The 12,852-nt window shown below is 32.1% G+C and overlaps 1 long non-coding RNA gene across 1 annotated transcript; it reads right to left on the reverse strand.

Moving 5' to 3' along the window:
- Positions 1 to 514: 514 nt before the first annotated feature.
- LOC143066322 (uncharacterized) lies at positions 515 to 2,738 on the reverse strand. The gene is made up of 2 exons (XR_012975554.1): positions 2,482 to 2,738; positions 515 to 927 (listed from the first exon to the last, which is right to left on the reverse strand). It is a non-coding gene; the product is annotated as an uncharacterized LOC143066322 (long non-coding RNA).
- Positions 2,739 to 12,852: the final 10,114 nt, after the last annotated feature.

A 12,852-nucleotide genomic window follows, 5' to 3' on the forward strand; every position in this document is an offset into this window, starting at 1 on the left:
CATATGGCGTAAGATGCATGCATATTAAGAGACCCTTGCTGTATCACGGCACTCGGTCTCGCTCGTTTTAGTCTTCATGCGATTCCTGCAGTTTTTGTATTATGTCAGTTTGCATTTACTCATGCATCGTTGTCAATATAATGGAACTTGAAGCGACTGTCATACAAGTGAGAGGTTTAGTTAGCTATTTAACCAGGGTAAATGAGAAAATGCCTGTATAAAGTTAGGAATAGGACAGTTGTTTTCCATTCTTTTGATGTTACCTTGAGTTGTCTCTTTGTTATCGATTTATGAGATTGGTACATCAGTAAACTACTGCGTCTCATTTACCATCAACCATTACAATTTCAGATGAACCTTCAAGTGCAATGCCATGAACCATAAAATAAGGTTATACTTGAGTAACTACCTTTAGTACAGTAAAGCCCAAATGCGGCTTTACACACAAAATCTACAGCAACCATCAAACATGCAGCGATTAAATATAAACAGAGTATAAAAGTAAAAAATTAAAAACAATAGTACTGTTTTTATTACATTGTAAAACTGTTTTTATAAAGTTAAATGAATATTTATTGTGCGTTATATTTAGTCGTCTTCGTCGTCCGCCTTTAAACCGAGGGCACCGATAAAAGTATTAAATATCAATACCAACAGAATGAAAATAATGCTTGCAATTACAAGTCTTTCCAATGATTTTTTTCTAATATTGTTTATATATTCTGTAGTTCCGATGATCAGTAAAAGAATAGCGACCACAATTATGACGAATAACGACAGAGCAATAAACACAATCATAGGAACAAAATACTCGTATGACGGTCCTGCCTTGACCACTGCTTTTAGTATAGCTACATTTGAAGCTAACAATGCTACATCCAATAGTCCCTGTCCTAATGTTTTTTTCTTATCATAGGATCTTTTATCCTGAAATATTAAAAAGAGCTAATGAGTTATAGAGAAAAATGCATTGTGTTTTTAAGCAAGGTTTAAAAATAGAAAGTCGAACATAACTCTAACTTTTAAAAGAGAAGAATGAAAAACCACCAAAAGCCTTATCAGACAAATTGATGATTTGACAAAAGGAACTATTTACTTGCAAATGATTAGCAGATCTGGGATGCTATCGTTATTTCAAATGTCCCGGTTAAGGAACCTATTAAACCGGGATATTGTCCAAGTTAAGGAACCTATTGAACTTTCGTAAAGTAATAAATAAGTACGTGAAACAATTTAAGACAGCTGCTACGGAACTAGTCGACTATATGACCCGGATTTGTCGCATTGTTAAAGGCCTTACGATTGCCTAGTATAGCTTACGTCCACTTCATTAGAACCTCTGGGAAAATTGGTCTCATTGACAATCATATTAAGTATCATTTTGTTGATTATACAATCTGCAAGCATCTGCGTGGATACATACGAATTTCAAAGCTCAAATTTTTCTCTGAGTTCAGTATATTTTTTATTTTACTTTTAAGAGTATAAACAATCTAAGACTCTTTCAACTAGCAAAAGTTTTAAACCTTTCTACACTTTACACAACTAGTCCTCATTCACAACTATAAGACAAACTGAAAGAATTGATCCCACTTTGTTTCTTAACAAAAAACGACCTACGTAGATACAAATGTCCTGTTTTAGAGAGGAATGCATCGTACTCTGAGAAAAAAACCCAAATCATATTCAAACGAATTCTCTGAGACTGACATTATCTGCATTCTTGACTCACTGATTGACAACATATTTGTTACGTTTGAAAGACGTGACGTGTATTTTGCAACAAACTATGAGAATCAACTGTGCCCCTTCTTGTGCCGAATTATTCTTTTATTTAAATTAGGCTGGCTTCATACAATAGTTCAAAGTGTTTAAGTTGAAATTCATTCCCCCCGTAATATTATGCAATTATGACTGTTACGGAATGTCTGTTTCACAGACGACTACAGATATGTTCCAAGTAAAATCCCGTCCCCTTTGCCCAAATGTAACCTACTGAATTAACTTATCACCACCGGGTTTGTACGTCCGCAACACCACCGGTGCCATAATTGGAGGAGGACGCCCCCACTTTCGTTTTTGCTGGTTTTTATGTTGCTCAGTCTCTATGTTGTGTTATAATGTTTTATGCCTGTTTGTCTTTTTCGTTTTTATTAATGGCATTGTCAGTTGATTTTTGACTGATGAGTTTGAATGTCCCTTTGGTATCGTTCTCCTCTGTTTCAAGGCGACAATTATTTACCTATGTGAAAAGCTCATAAATTAATTAGGAGTATACAATGAAGGCAACAAACAGATACCGAGGAAATAACTTGAACCGTTAAAGGAGCTTGGTCGGACGTTGTTGGCGATTCTCTTAGAAGTGCCTTTTCAATTTAAAAAAAAATGTTAATTTTAAGCTGTCGATGTATCCCACATATCACATTTGCTGTTAAGGGTATGAATATGAAACAATGAATGTGCTTAAATATGTTAACTCACCGATTTCTTAATTGTTTGCTGTTTAGACTTTGATGTATCCGACGGCACTACTTCATTCGATTTTCCTTTCTGCATCCTTTCTTCTATGTTAAAAAAAGTTAAAATAGACTTGAAAATCTCACCCGTTACATTTTAAACGTAAAAGATCTATTTCATGTGTGTGTAGAGTCTGTTTTGGTTACTAAATATGTTGTGATTTATTTACATCGGCTTAAAATCACGATCCAAGTCATTTAAAAAAATTTGTAAGCAAACGATGTGAATAAACCCAAAATATCAAATATATATGACTCATTATCAATTTCGTGTATTCACAATTTCAAATAGTTTATACCAGGATACCAGACAGAATGAATAAACCGTTGACATTTGTATCGATTTTAACACTTTCAATAAAAATGATTGAAATTTATTTTCCTACCTTATACATCAAAATATACATGAACGTTTTGATGTAAGGTTATATTCAGTTATCATTGAAATCGGCTATCTTTAATGGGAATCGAGATACACTTTTTAATATTCAGTATTATTAAATAATATGAATCTTGGTATATTTTTATTTTTTTTAATTGCTAAAGATTAAAATGTAAATTTATACTATATTTCCTTTTATATCTTGAGTCAGTAGTAACTTTTGATTTAACGGTATCTTCTGTAACCACCGTATTGCTTTCATTAATTTAGAATATTTCGAATACCAATTAGCACGGCATGATAGTTTATCTATAATCATATTTTGTTTAAATTTTCCTTTCTAGCATAAAATTTAGAATAGAAATGGGGAATGTGTCAAAAAGACCACTACCCGATTAGAAGTTAGAAAACAACCGAAGGCCACCAAAGGGTCTTCAACACAGTGAGATATACCACACCCTGAGACGGGCATCAACAGACATCGTAAAATAATTTGTACTATTTTAGTGAAAATGGACGTCATACTAAACTCCGAGAACATATACCTGAAGTAAAATTAAGAAAAAACATACATAATTAACAAAGGTCACAGGCTCTAGACTTGGGACAGTCGCAAACAATGATGTAGGGTAATACCCTTTTACCTCACACAGGAGTACGTACAGTTTAAAAGAAGACTAAGTCCGATGTCAGAATATGTGAAAAAATATTTGTTTTTGTACATTAATAAATCCATTAGATTTCTCGTTTGAATTGATTAACATTTGTGATTTAGATGGCCGTATGGTGATCTATAGCTGTTAATTTCTGTCATTTGGTCTCTTGTATAGAGTTATTTCATTGACAATCATACCACATATTCCTTTATATAAACAAATTGACAATGATACATACATTAACCAGGGACTACTAGCAGTTACAGACATGCCAGCCGAAAACCCCAATTAAACTGATTGAAAGATGATGTCTTCATTACATGAAAATATCACGCCCAATCCCTTCCATTAGTGGTTAAGTATCACACCATCATAAATTATATAAGAAGAACATAACCCGTATTATCCCAACTGGTTTCAGAATAAATGGTTTATTGCATATTCAATGTGCGCAATGAATATACAACTGCAGATTTGTTTTGTTTCATTCTTTCGCAATAATAATATAAACAACAAACAAACAATTGAAATTTGGTTGATTATTTGTCATGGCATTTATTCAACAATATTCAACAATATAAACCAACAAACAACCAACACCAACAAACTGGCCAACAAGTTAAAACTTGATGACAATTGATCATTGAAGGGAAACCAACAGTAAATGCATAACAATTTCTAGCTGCTTGGCATATCCATAACAGCTTAATGAACGATATTTGAATAAATCACTGCCAGTTGAATCATGTTGATGATGACATCCCACGCACTTTCCATATTGAACGGAATGCCATGACGATAGACACTCTTTTTATTTTTATTATTCCTGCAAATTCCTTGAATATTCAGGTTTCATTGGATTTGCCGATGAATATTGAAACGTCTGACACTTTTGATGATACAAGACAATCTAGTAGGAACATTCAAAACATTTAAACCTGTTCACCATGTAATCTGAAAAATAAACTAAAAACAGCAGCAATTTTGTTTGTTAAAGGGAGAGATGGTGGGTTGTGCAATCTTGATGAAAAATACTCGTGGAATGAAAATTTAGCGGGAGCACGTGCTTATATATGACCAATGTCCACGAGGCGCTTCAAAGCATATTCTTTCGTATGTTTAAATATATGGTTGTAATTATTTAAATGGCAAAACGTAAATTATGGACTGACGTACATTTGAAACACAAGAAACAACTAAATGTATTTTCAATGCAATAAATCAATTTAATTAATTGATCATTAAATTTTATTATTTCCGATACAAAGACCATATGAGTGAATCAATATTCATTCCAAAATATGACTTCCATAATGACCTGACAACAGTATTGTAACTATATTCCTTCTAAATAAGTCTAAGGTTTGGTGAGTTTTTGCAAAACGCCGCGACATATGTTTGCTTTGAATAGAAGTTTACCATAAAAGATTGGAGGTGAAATACATGAACTTTCCAGATGTCTGAACATTGCTTTGTATTTACAAATGATGTCATTTTATCGAGGATGAAATTTCGAGTCATTCGTGATTTTGAAAACCTTGGTGTAATATTTGTTGAGTTTTACAGAAATTTATTTCGTTAACATCAAACAAAATGTCAAATACGTTGATACAAGCAAATCGAACAAATTAAGATATATAAACACCATAAGATGGTGACAAATCCGTCATAAATTTTGGTATTAAGCTTCCCGTTAAAGCTATAGAAATCAAGATCCAGTAATAGGTAGTGTGTATTGTTAGTATTAGCTTGATTTAAAGTCACATCAGCAGGATAAATCTCTTTAACATATAAACTTAAGTCGTCTTTTTTTTTAGAGCCAATATATAGTAAAGAGTTATTAAATCTTTGTAGCAGATGTTGTTTCGATGGGTCTTTGCTGATTTTAATCATTAATTGTAACTCCTAACAGAACGTATACATGATTGTATACGAAAAGTTTTCAGTTTATATATGAAATGAATATAACAATTTTTAACTTACAGGTTATCTTAAAATGTTCAGAATCATAACTTTGTTTTACATTGGTAGAATGTATCATTCAGATCGTTTGTACTGTTACTGTTTTAAATTTATTTTTGCCCTCGTGATCTGTATTCATGGTCATATTATCGTTTTTTTTAAAGTAAGACGTTGGTGTGTTATATAAAATTGAGAATGGAAATGGGGAATGTGTCAAAGAGACAACAACCCGACCAAATAAAAAACAATAGCAGAGGGTCACCAACAGGTCTTCAATGTAGCGAGAAATTCCCGCACCCGGAGGCGTCCTTCAGCTGGCCCCTAAACAAATATATACTAGTCCAGTGATAATGAACGCCATACTAATTTCCAAATTGTACACAAGAAACTAAAATTAAAATAATATAAGACTAACAAAGGCCAGAGGCTCCTGACTTTGGTCAGGCGCAAAAATGCGGCGGGGTTAAACATGTTTGTGAGATCTCAACCCTCCCCCTATACCTCTATCCAATGTAGAAAAGTAAACGCATAACAATACGCACATTAAAATTCAGTTCAAGAGAAGTCCGAGTCTGATGTCAGAAGATGTAACCAAAGAAAATAAACAAAATGACAATAATACATAAATAACAACAGACTACTAGCAGTTAACTGACATGCCAGCTCCAGACTTCAAGTAAACTGACTGAAAGATTATGATTTCATCATATGAACATCAGGCACAATCCTTCCCGTTAGGGGTTTAGTATTATACCATCATAACATATATGAGAAGAACATAACCCGTGTCATGCCAACAACTGTTTTTAGAATAAATGTGTTTAGTTCCGATGCAAAGACCTTATCAGTGACTCAATATTAACGCCAAAATATGCAATCTTTAATAATTTGACAACAGTATCGTAATTATATCCCTTCTTAATAAGTCTATTCAAAGGTTTTGTAAGTTTCTGAGGTGAATACTGACACCTTTGTGCTTTATAAAGAATATTTCCATAAAAAATTGGATGTGAAATACCTGAACGTATTAGAAGTCTGCATGTTGAGCTATATTTACGAATGATGTCTTTATACCGATGATAAAATTTAGTAAATGTTTTGACTAGTTTGTGATATCGAAAACCCTGGTGTAATAATTTTTCAGTAATACATAAATTTCTCTCGTTAAAATCTAAAACATTGTTACATACACGAGCAAATCGTACAAGTTGAGATATATAAACACCGTATAGTACACATATTTCTAGCTATGTTTTCTTGTTATCGTCACACAGCTAGAGATTGTTAAATGACAGTCTATGTCTTTGTTATATTTATTGGAATGTTTTTTTTTTTAAATATTTACACAGCTGTGTTGCATGTCTGTGATAAATGTTTACAAAAGTTTGGCTGCTTGGTCCCAATTATTGTCACATTAACATGTTATACCTGTTTATAATATAACGGTATTATAAAATGTCATACAAGTGGGGGTTTAGCTGGCAATAAAACAGGAAGAACCCTCCGAATGTGCAAAGGCAGGAACATGAATGGCTGATAACGTAAGATTCTGTCACTTGTTATTGACTTCTCCCTTTAAATATTCTTTGGAGTTCAGTATTTTTGTTTTACTTCTTTTCGTACCGATCCTTTGAGCTTAAGTTGTAATGTTATACTACTGCCCCAGGTTAGGGAACAAAGTCAAACAAGTCAAAAAACTGTTATTCAGTGGCTGTGTTTGGTTCTTGTCTGTCATGTGTCTTTTTGGTATATTGTTTTGTTATATGATAGGCAATTCATTTTCTAGTTTGAATTGTTCTACATCTACATCTACATTTTTAATACCTTTTATAAACGAATACACGGTATGAGATTTTTCATTGTTGAAGGCCAAACGGTTGTTAACATTTACTTCATTTAAACTCTGGTGGATTTGTGTCTGATTGGCAATCAATATAAGAGGTCAACGTTCTCAGTGTAAAATTAATAAATGTCATCACTGCTTTTAGAAACAGCAGGCACTTTTTCGTTTAAAAATATTTTAAACTGAAACATTGGTTTATTTCAAAAGTTTATTCATAGTTTTTATGACTTCTACATATGATAAAATACAGCAAAATGTTTTTGGAAGTTCAAACAGGTATTTCACTATAGAATATTAATTGCCTAAAGTCCGATTGTATTTCGAATCATCACCAGAATTGAGTTCAATTCCTATAGTACCGATGACAATATTCAAAATGGCAATCAGCATAATAAACGCAACATTGACAGTATTGAATCGATGTAGCCATACTTTATTACCGCTATCTCTACTTTCTCCAATTCCAATGACTAACAGAAGCAATCCAACACAAATCTGACAGAAAACTGAAACTGAAATAAGAACAACTAGTGTTTCGAAATATTCATTTTTAGGTCCGGTATCGACCACGGCTTTCAACATGAATATGTTAACTATCAGGATGGCCAAGTCTAGCAAGCATTCAGCTACAGTTTTCTTTACATCGTAGTATTTCTTATCCTAAAAGAAAAACAAAATATATGTCTAGTGAAACAGGTTTACAGGTTTAAGGAAACTATATATAATTAAAAAACTATTGTGATATCTGTATATAGTTCAATTTTTTTTTGTTTTTAACTTTTTTGATACTTTTCAAAGTGAGGAAAACCTGCACCTTTGCCAAAACTATACAAAAACCACATCACAAACGTTAAAAGCGTGGTCTATAAGATGCACTATTAAATTTTCCCTACAATAATTTTGACAATTTTTACTATATTAAATAAGCCTTTCGAAATTATTACGAACATGTCAATTCTTCCAGTGATATCGATGTTTTTATGAAGAATCTAAAACCTTACAGATAAACTAGAATATATTCTCACCCGTTTGATCAGATTATGCAAAGATATCAAAAAGCTATTATATTTTTATACTTATTTAAAAAAAAGTCGTCTACATGATCTTATAATTTGTTTGGGTTTTATTATCATTGTGCTCTCAAATGACATGTGTACTGTTGTTGCTGGAGAGAAATAATAGATAACAAATATTTCTGATAATGTTAAATATAATTGTTCAAAAGTGTTTATATCTTATGTTTTATAAGTGTATGATTTACATTGACTAATTATAAAGTAGTCACGGTCAGTCGATTGTTAACATGTCACACGTTAGGAAGTGTTGACAAACTATTTTGATTAAAAAGCTGCAGAAGATGCTAGAATTGTTTCATTTGTCTTATATCAGCACTTTATGGAATATCTTCATTTGAAATATAATTCCTTCTGGTTTTAAAGAGCATACAACCCATTCTAGTGTTATCTATTACTCTATGTTATTATTTTGTATATTGGATAGATTATATTTATGTTGTTAAATTGTATTATGCAATTCTTTTCGGAATACAAAGAAAATTACGTATCAAATCTGTAGTGCTGTTCTATAACATGACACATCTAAGCCCTCAATAGAAAAAGCTCTAACGTTCATTTTTTTGGAATTTTGGGTCCTCAATGCTTTTCAATTTTGTACTTGTTTGGCTATATAACTTTTTTGGTAAGAGCGTCACTGATGCGTCTTATGTAGACGAAACGCACGTCTGGCGTACTTAATAATTATAATCCTGGTACCTTTGATATCTATCAACTCAGATATTTTATAAAAATACCAGAAGATGTTATTGTAAAAATACATTGCTATTTGTTCTTGGTCATGTAAAACAACAAGCACGTCGTGTTATACTTTTAAAACAATAAAACCTTTAAGATATATTCCTAAATACTAAAACATGCTAAAATTAACACGTAAAATTAAAAAACATGTTACCGATTGTTTTGTTTTCTTATCTTTGACTTTTGTTGTTGTTGTTCCATCAACACTGTCCGTATGTCCAACTGGCATATTTTAGCTCACAAAAGGTTAAATAAATAATATATCCTGTAGCTATTGGTACATCCGTATAACGCAAATCAGGTAAACTTAATCTCTGTTGCTAAAGAAACATTCAAATAAAATTAAGGTTATTTAGTAACACTTTTACACTCATCGCATTTAACAGATGACTGCTTCAGTGGTAATTTACTTATAGAGATGTCAAAATGAATTTAAATATATAAATAACTGCACTTTTATGTACATTAATGTGTAAATCGAATAGCACTATGTAAATCTTCGTTTATGTATATATAAAATAGAGGAAGCGGTCCCTTGACCAAAAGTCACGTTTTAAATAGATTACCGTAGCTATACTTGGCAAATATCTTCTGAATTTTGGGTCGTCGACACTCTTCAACTTTTGCCATTTTGACGTTTTTTGATTCTTAGTTCACTGGTGAGTCATTTGCTTTTCATTCGTTTGATGTTTTGGGGCTTTTGCTTTTGTTTTTTTATTAGGAACTTTCCGTTTTGATTTTTTCTCGGATTGTGTTATTTTTGTAATTTTACATTTTTGTAGACAAAACGCGCGTCTGGCGTACGAAATTTTCAATCCTGGTATTTATGATGAATTTGATAGGGTAATGACTTGGCAAAATCTTGGAAAGTATAAGTGTTAATACTTATAGCATGGCGAAGTAATATATGTGCAATTCATTTTTCTCACGAAGACAATGTTACTTGTCAGATATTCATACCAATTTTATTTCAACCAGTGAACACTATCGAAAATCGGACGTAATGGTGAAACTTTCAAACTTCGCCTTATTTAAAACAACCTTTTAAACCATTAAAATGGTTATAACTTAGATACTTCAACAGGATAAGCGTCTCGTATTTTTCATTAATCGCTCAGCATGAGAGTATGTTAAAATGTCACAATTGAGAATGAGAAACTATCGGTTAAATTACAGATACGTTGACGACTTAAGCATCACATTTGCGTCGACTTAAGACACAGACACAAACTATTGGTCAACACATGCGTAAAAAGAGACCGTAAACGTATGCAGTGTCAGTATTGGTTGATTTTCGTCTTAACTCCAGATCTGTATGAGCTGTTTTTATGAAAGGGACATATCCCCGTCAATGACAACTATTATGGGAACATGCCCTAGCTTTACATGTTAAACATGTTAAAAGAGGTATTATAAAACACCATACGGTGCTACATAGGGTATATTGTGAGTGCTCACATCTTATATAGAACAACTAAAGTACTGGTTATATTATTTCTGTTCCAAAAACATCAAACGATTCTTGTTAATATCTAGAAGTATTAAATGAAACACATTTAAAACAATTTAACATGCATTAGATAAAGTATAACAAACAAGATAACATATTCTAATGTTTACGATGATATTCTTTACCATGCCCATACATATAGATAAAACCAAGGTAACCTCTTTTTTTTTGCATTGCACTAGATCATGTTTTTGTCTGACTGTCGATGTCGTTTTTATAATAAATGTATATGATGTTTGGGTGTATTTTTTTTATATTTCAGTTTTTGACACATGCTTTTGTTTTAGTTATTATTGGATTTGAATTTTAATTAATTGTGAATACTCTCAGATATGTAAATTATTTCTTTTTGTGTTTTATTGTGGTTTTATATGATTTGTATCGATCCGGTGATATAATTTGATCTTATGGTATACGATTACAACACAATTCTAGGGTATGTTGCTAGCAAAAGAGTTTGAAGCCGCTACATTTTGGAAGTGCCTGTCAGTGGTTGTTGTTTCTTGATGTATGTAATATTTGTTTTTCGATTCTTGTTTTGTAGATAAATCATGCAATTAATTTTCTCTTTTTTTTGTGTAGATAAATCATGTCATTACTTTTTTCGTTTAAATTGTTCATCATTTGTCATTACTGAGCCTTTTACAACTTAATATGAACTATTAAGTTTTTACATGGCAGGCTGTACGTCACATAAATTTGTTAACTTCTATACCATTTTGTCTCTAATGAAGAGTTGGCTATTTGAGCGTCACTGATGAGTCTTTTGCAGGTCGGAAACGCACGTCTGGCGTAAATATAAAAGTTCAATCCTGGTATCTATGATGAGTTTATTTATAGGCAATCATACCACATTTTTTTAATTGTAACACAGTTAAATGTTTAAAAAAGATATATGAAGAATAAATTGCCAACCTCTAATAACAGTATAATATTAGTAGCTTGATATTTGTATAAGTGTTTTCATGCTTAATGTTAAGCGGCAAGATAATATGGATATTTAGAACATGTTAATGTAATAGGAATATTAACACTACCCTTTAATTGACCAACACACTGAATCTGATTTTAATGTCGTAGTTAAGTCCTTTGAAAGACATGTCACCTTAGCCAGATACATTATTCTGACTATTAGCCAATCATTCGTTGTTCTTACTCCTTAATTCTGCATGCTTAGCGGAGAAACATCGAATTCCAATTTTAAAGTCTTTTTTTATAAATTAAGTGTTTACAAAATTTTGAATTTTTTGAAATAATATGGTTTTTCTACCTCAGGCATAGATTACCTTAGCTGTATTTGGCAACACTTTTAGGAATTTTGGATCTCAATGCTCTTCAACTTTGTACTTTATTTGTACTTTATTTGGCTTTTTTTTTTTTTTTTTTTTTTAACTTTTTTGGATTCGAGCGTCACTGATGAGTCTTTTGTAGACGAAACGCGCCGCGTCTGGCGTATATACAAAATTTAGTCCTGGTGTCTATGATGAGTTTATTTGCTTGACCTGACCGTGGTTCGAAACTTCGACTTCCCACATTCGAGGCGAACACGCTATCACGAGACCACTGAGGCGGTGGAAAAAGAGAGAAAAAGACCAAAAGATAAACCACAGAGTTCATAACACAACATAGAACACTAAAAACTGAGAAACACTTGATTATTTTGGTTAAATAGCATCCTTGTGAACAGCAACCCTCTTTCAAGGAATCCTGATGGGAAAAAGTAAAATCACCAAAATACTGAACTCCGAGGAAAATTCAAAATGAAAAGTCCCTAATGAAATGGCAAAATCATAAGCTCAAACACATCAAACGAATGGATAACAACTGTCATATTCTTGAGCTGGTACAGGCATTTTATTATGTAGAAAATGGTGGATAAAACCTGGTTTTATAGCTAGCCAAACCTCTCATGGTATGACAGTCGCATCAAATTCTATTATTTTGACAACGATGCGTGAAAAAACAAACAGACATAATAGGTAAATATAACAAAAATAGGGATGCAGTCAACATTTAGTTCTAATCTTTATCACAATAACAATAAACATAGTATATATAATATAATTTAACAACCTCATTTTTTGCTTACTTATTTTTGACTTTTATTTATGTATGTACCCATAAAGGATTGAAAAACACTTGGAACGAATAGTTGGATCAACATTAACT

Source organism: Mytilus galloprovincialis, chromosome 3 (genome assembly GCF_965363235.1).
Source record: "Mytilus galloprovincialis chromosome 3, xbMytGall1.hap1.1, whole genome shotgun sequence".
Lineage (NCBI taxonomy): Eukaryota > Metazoa > Mollusca > Bivalvia > Mytilida > Mytilidae > Mytilus > Mytilus galloprovincialis.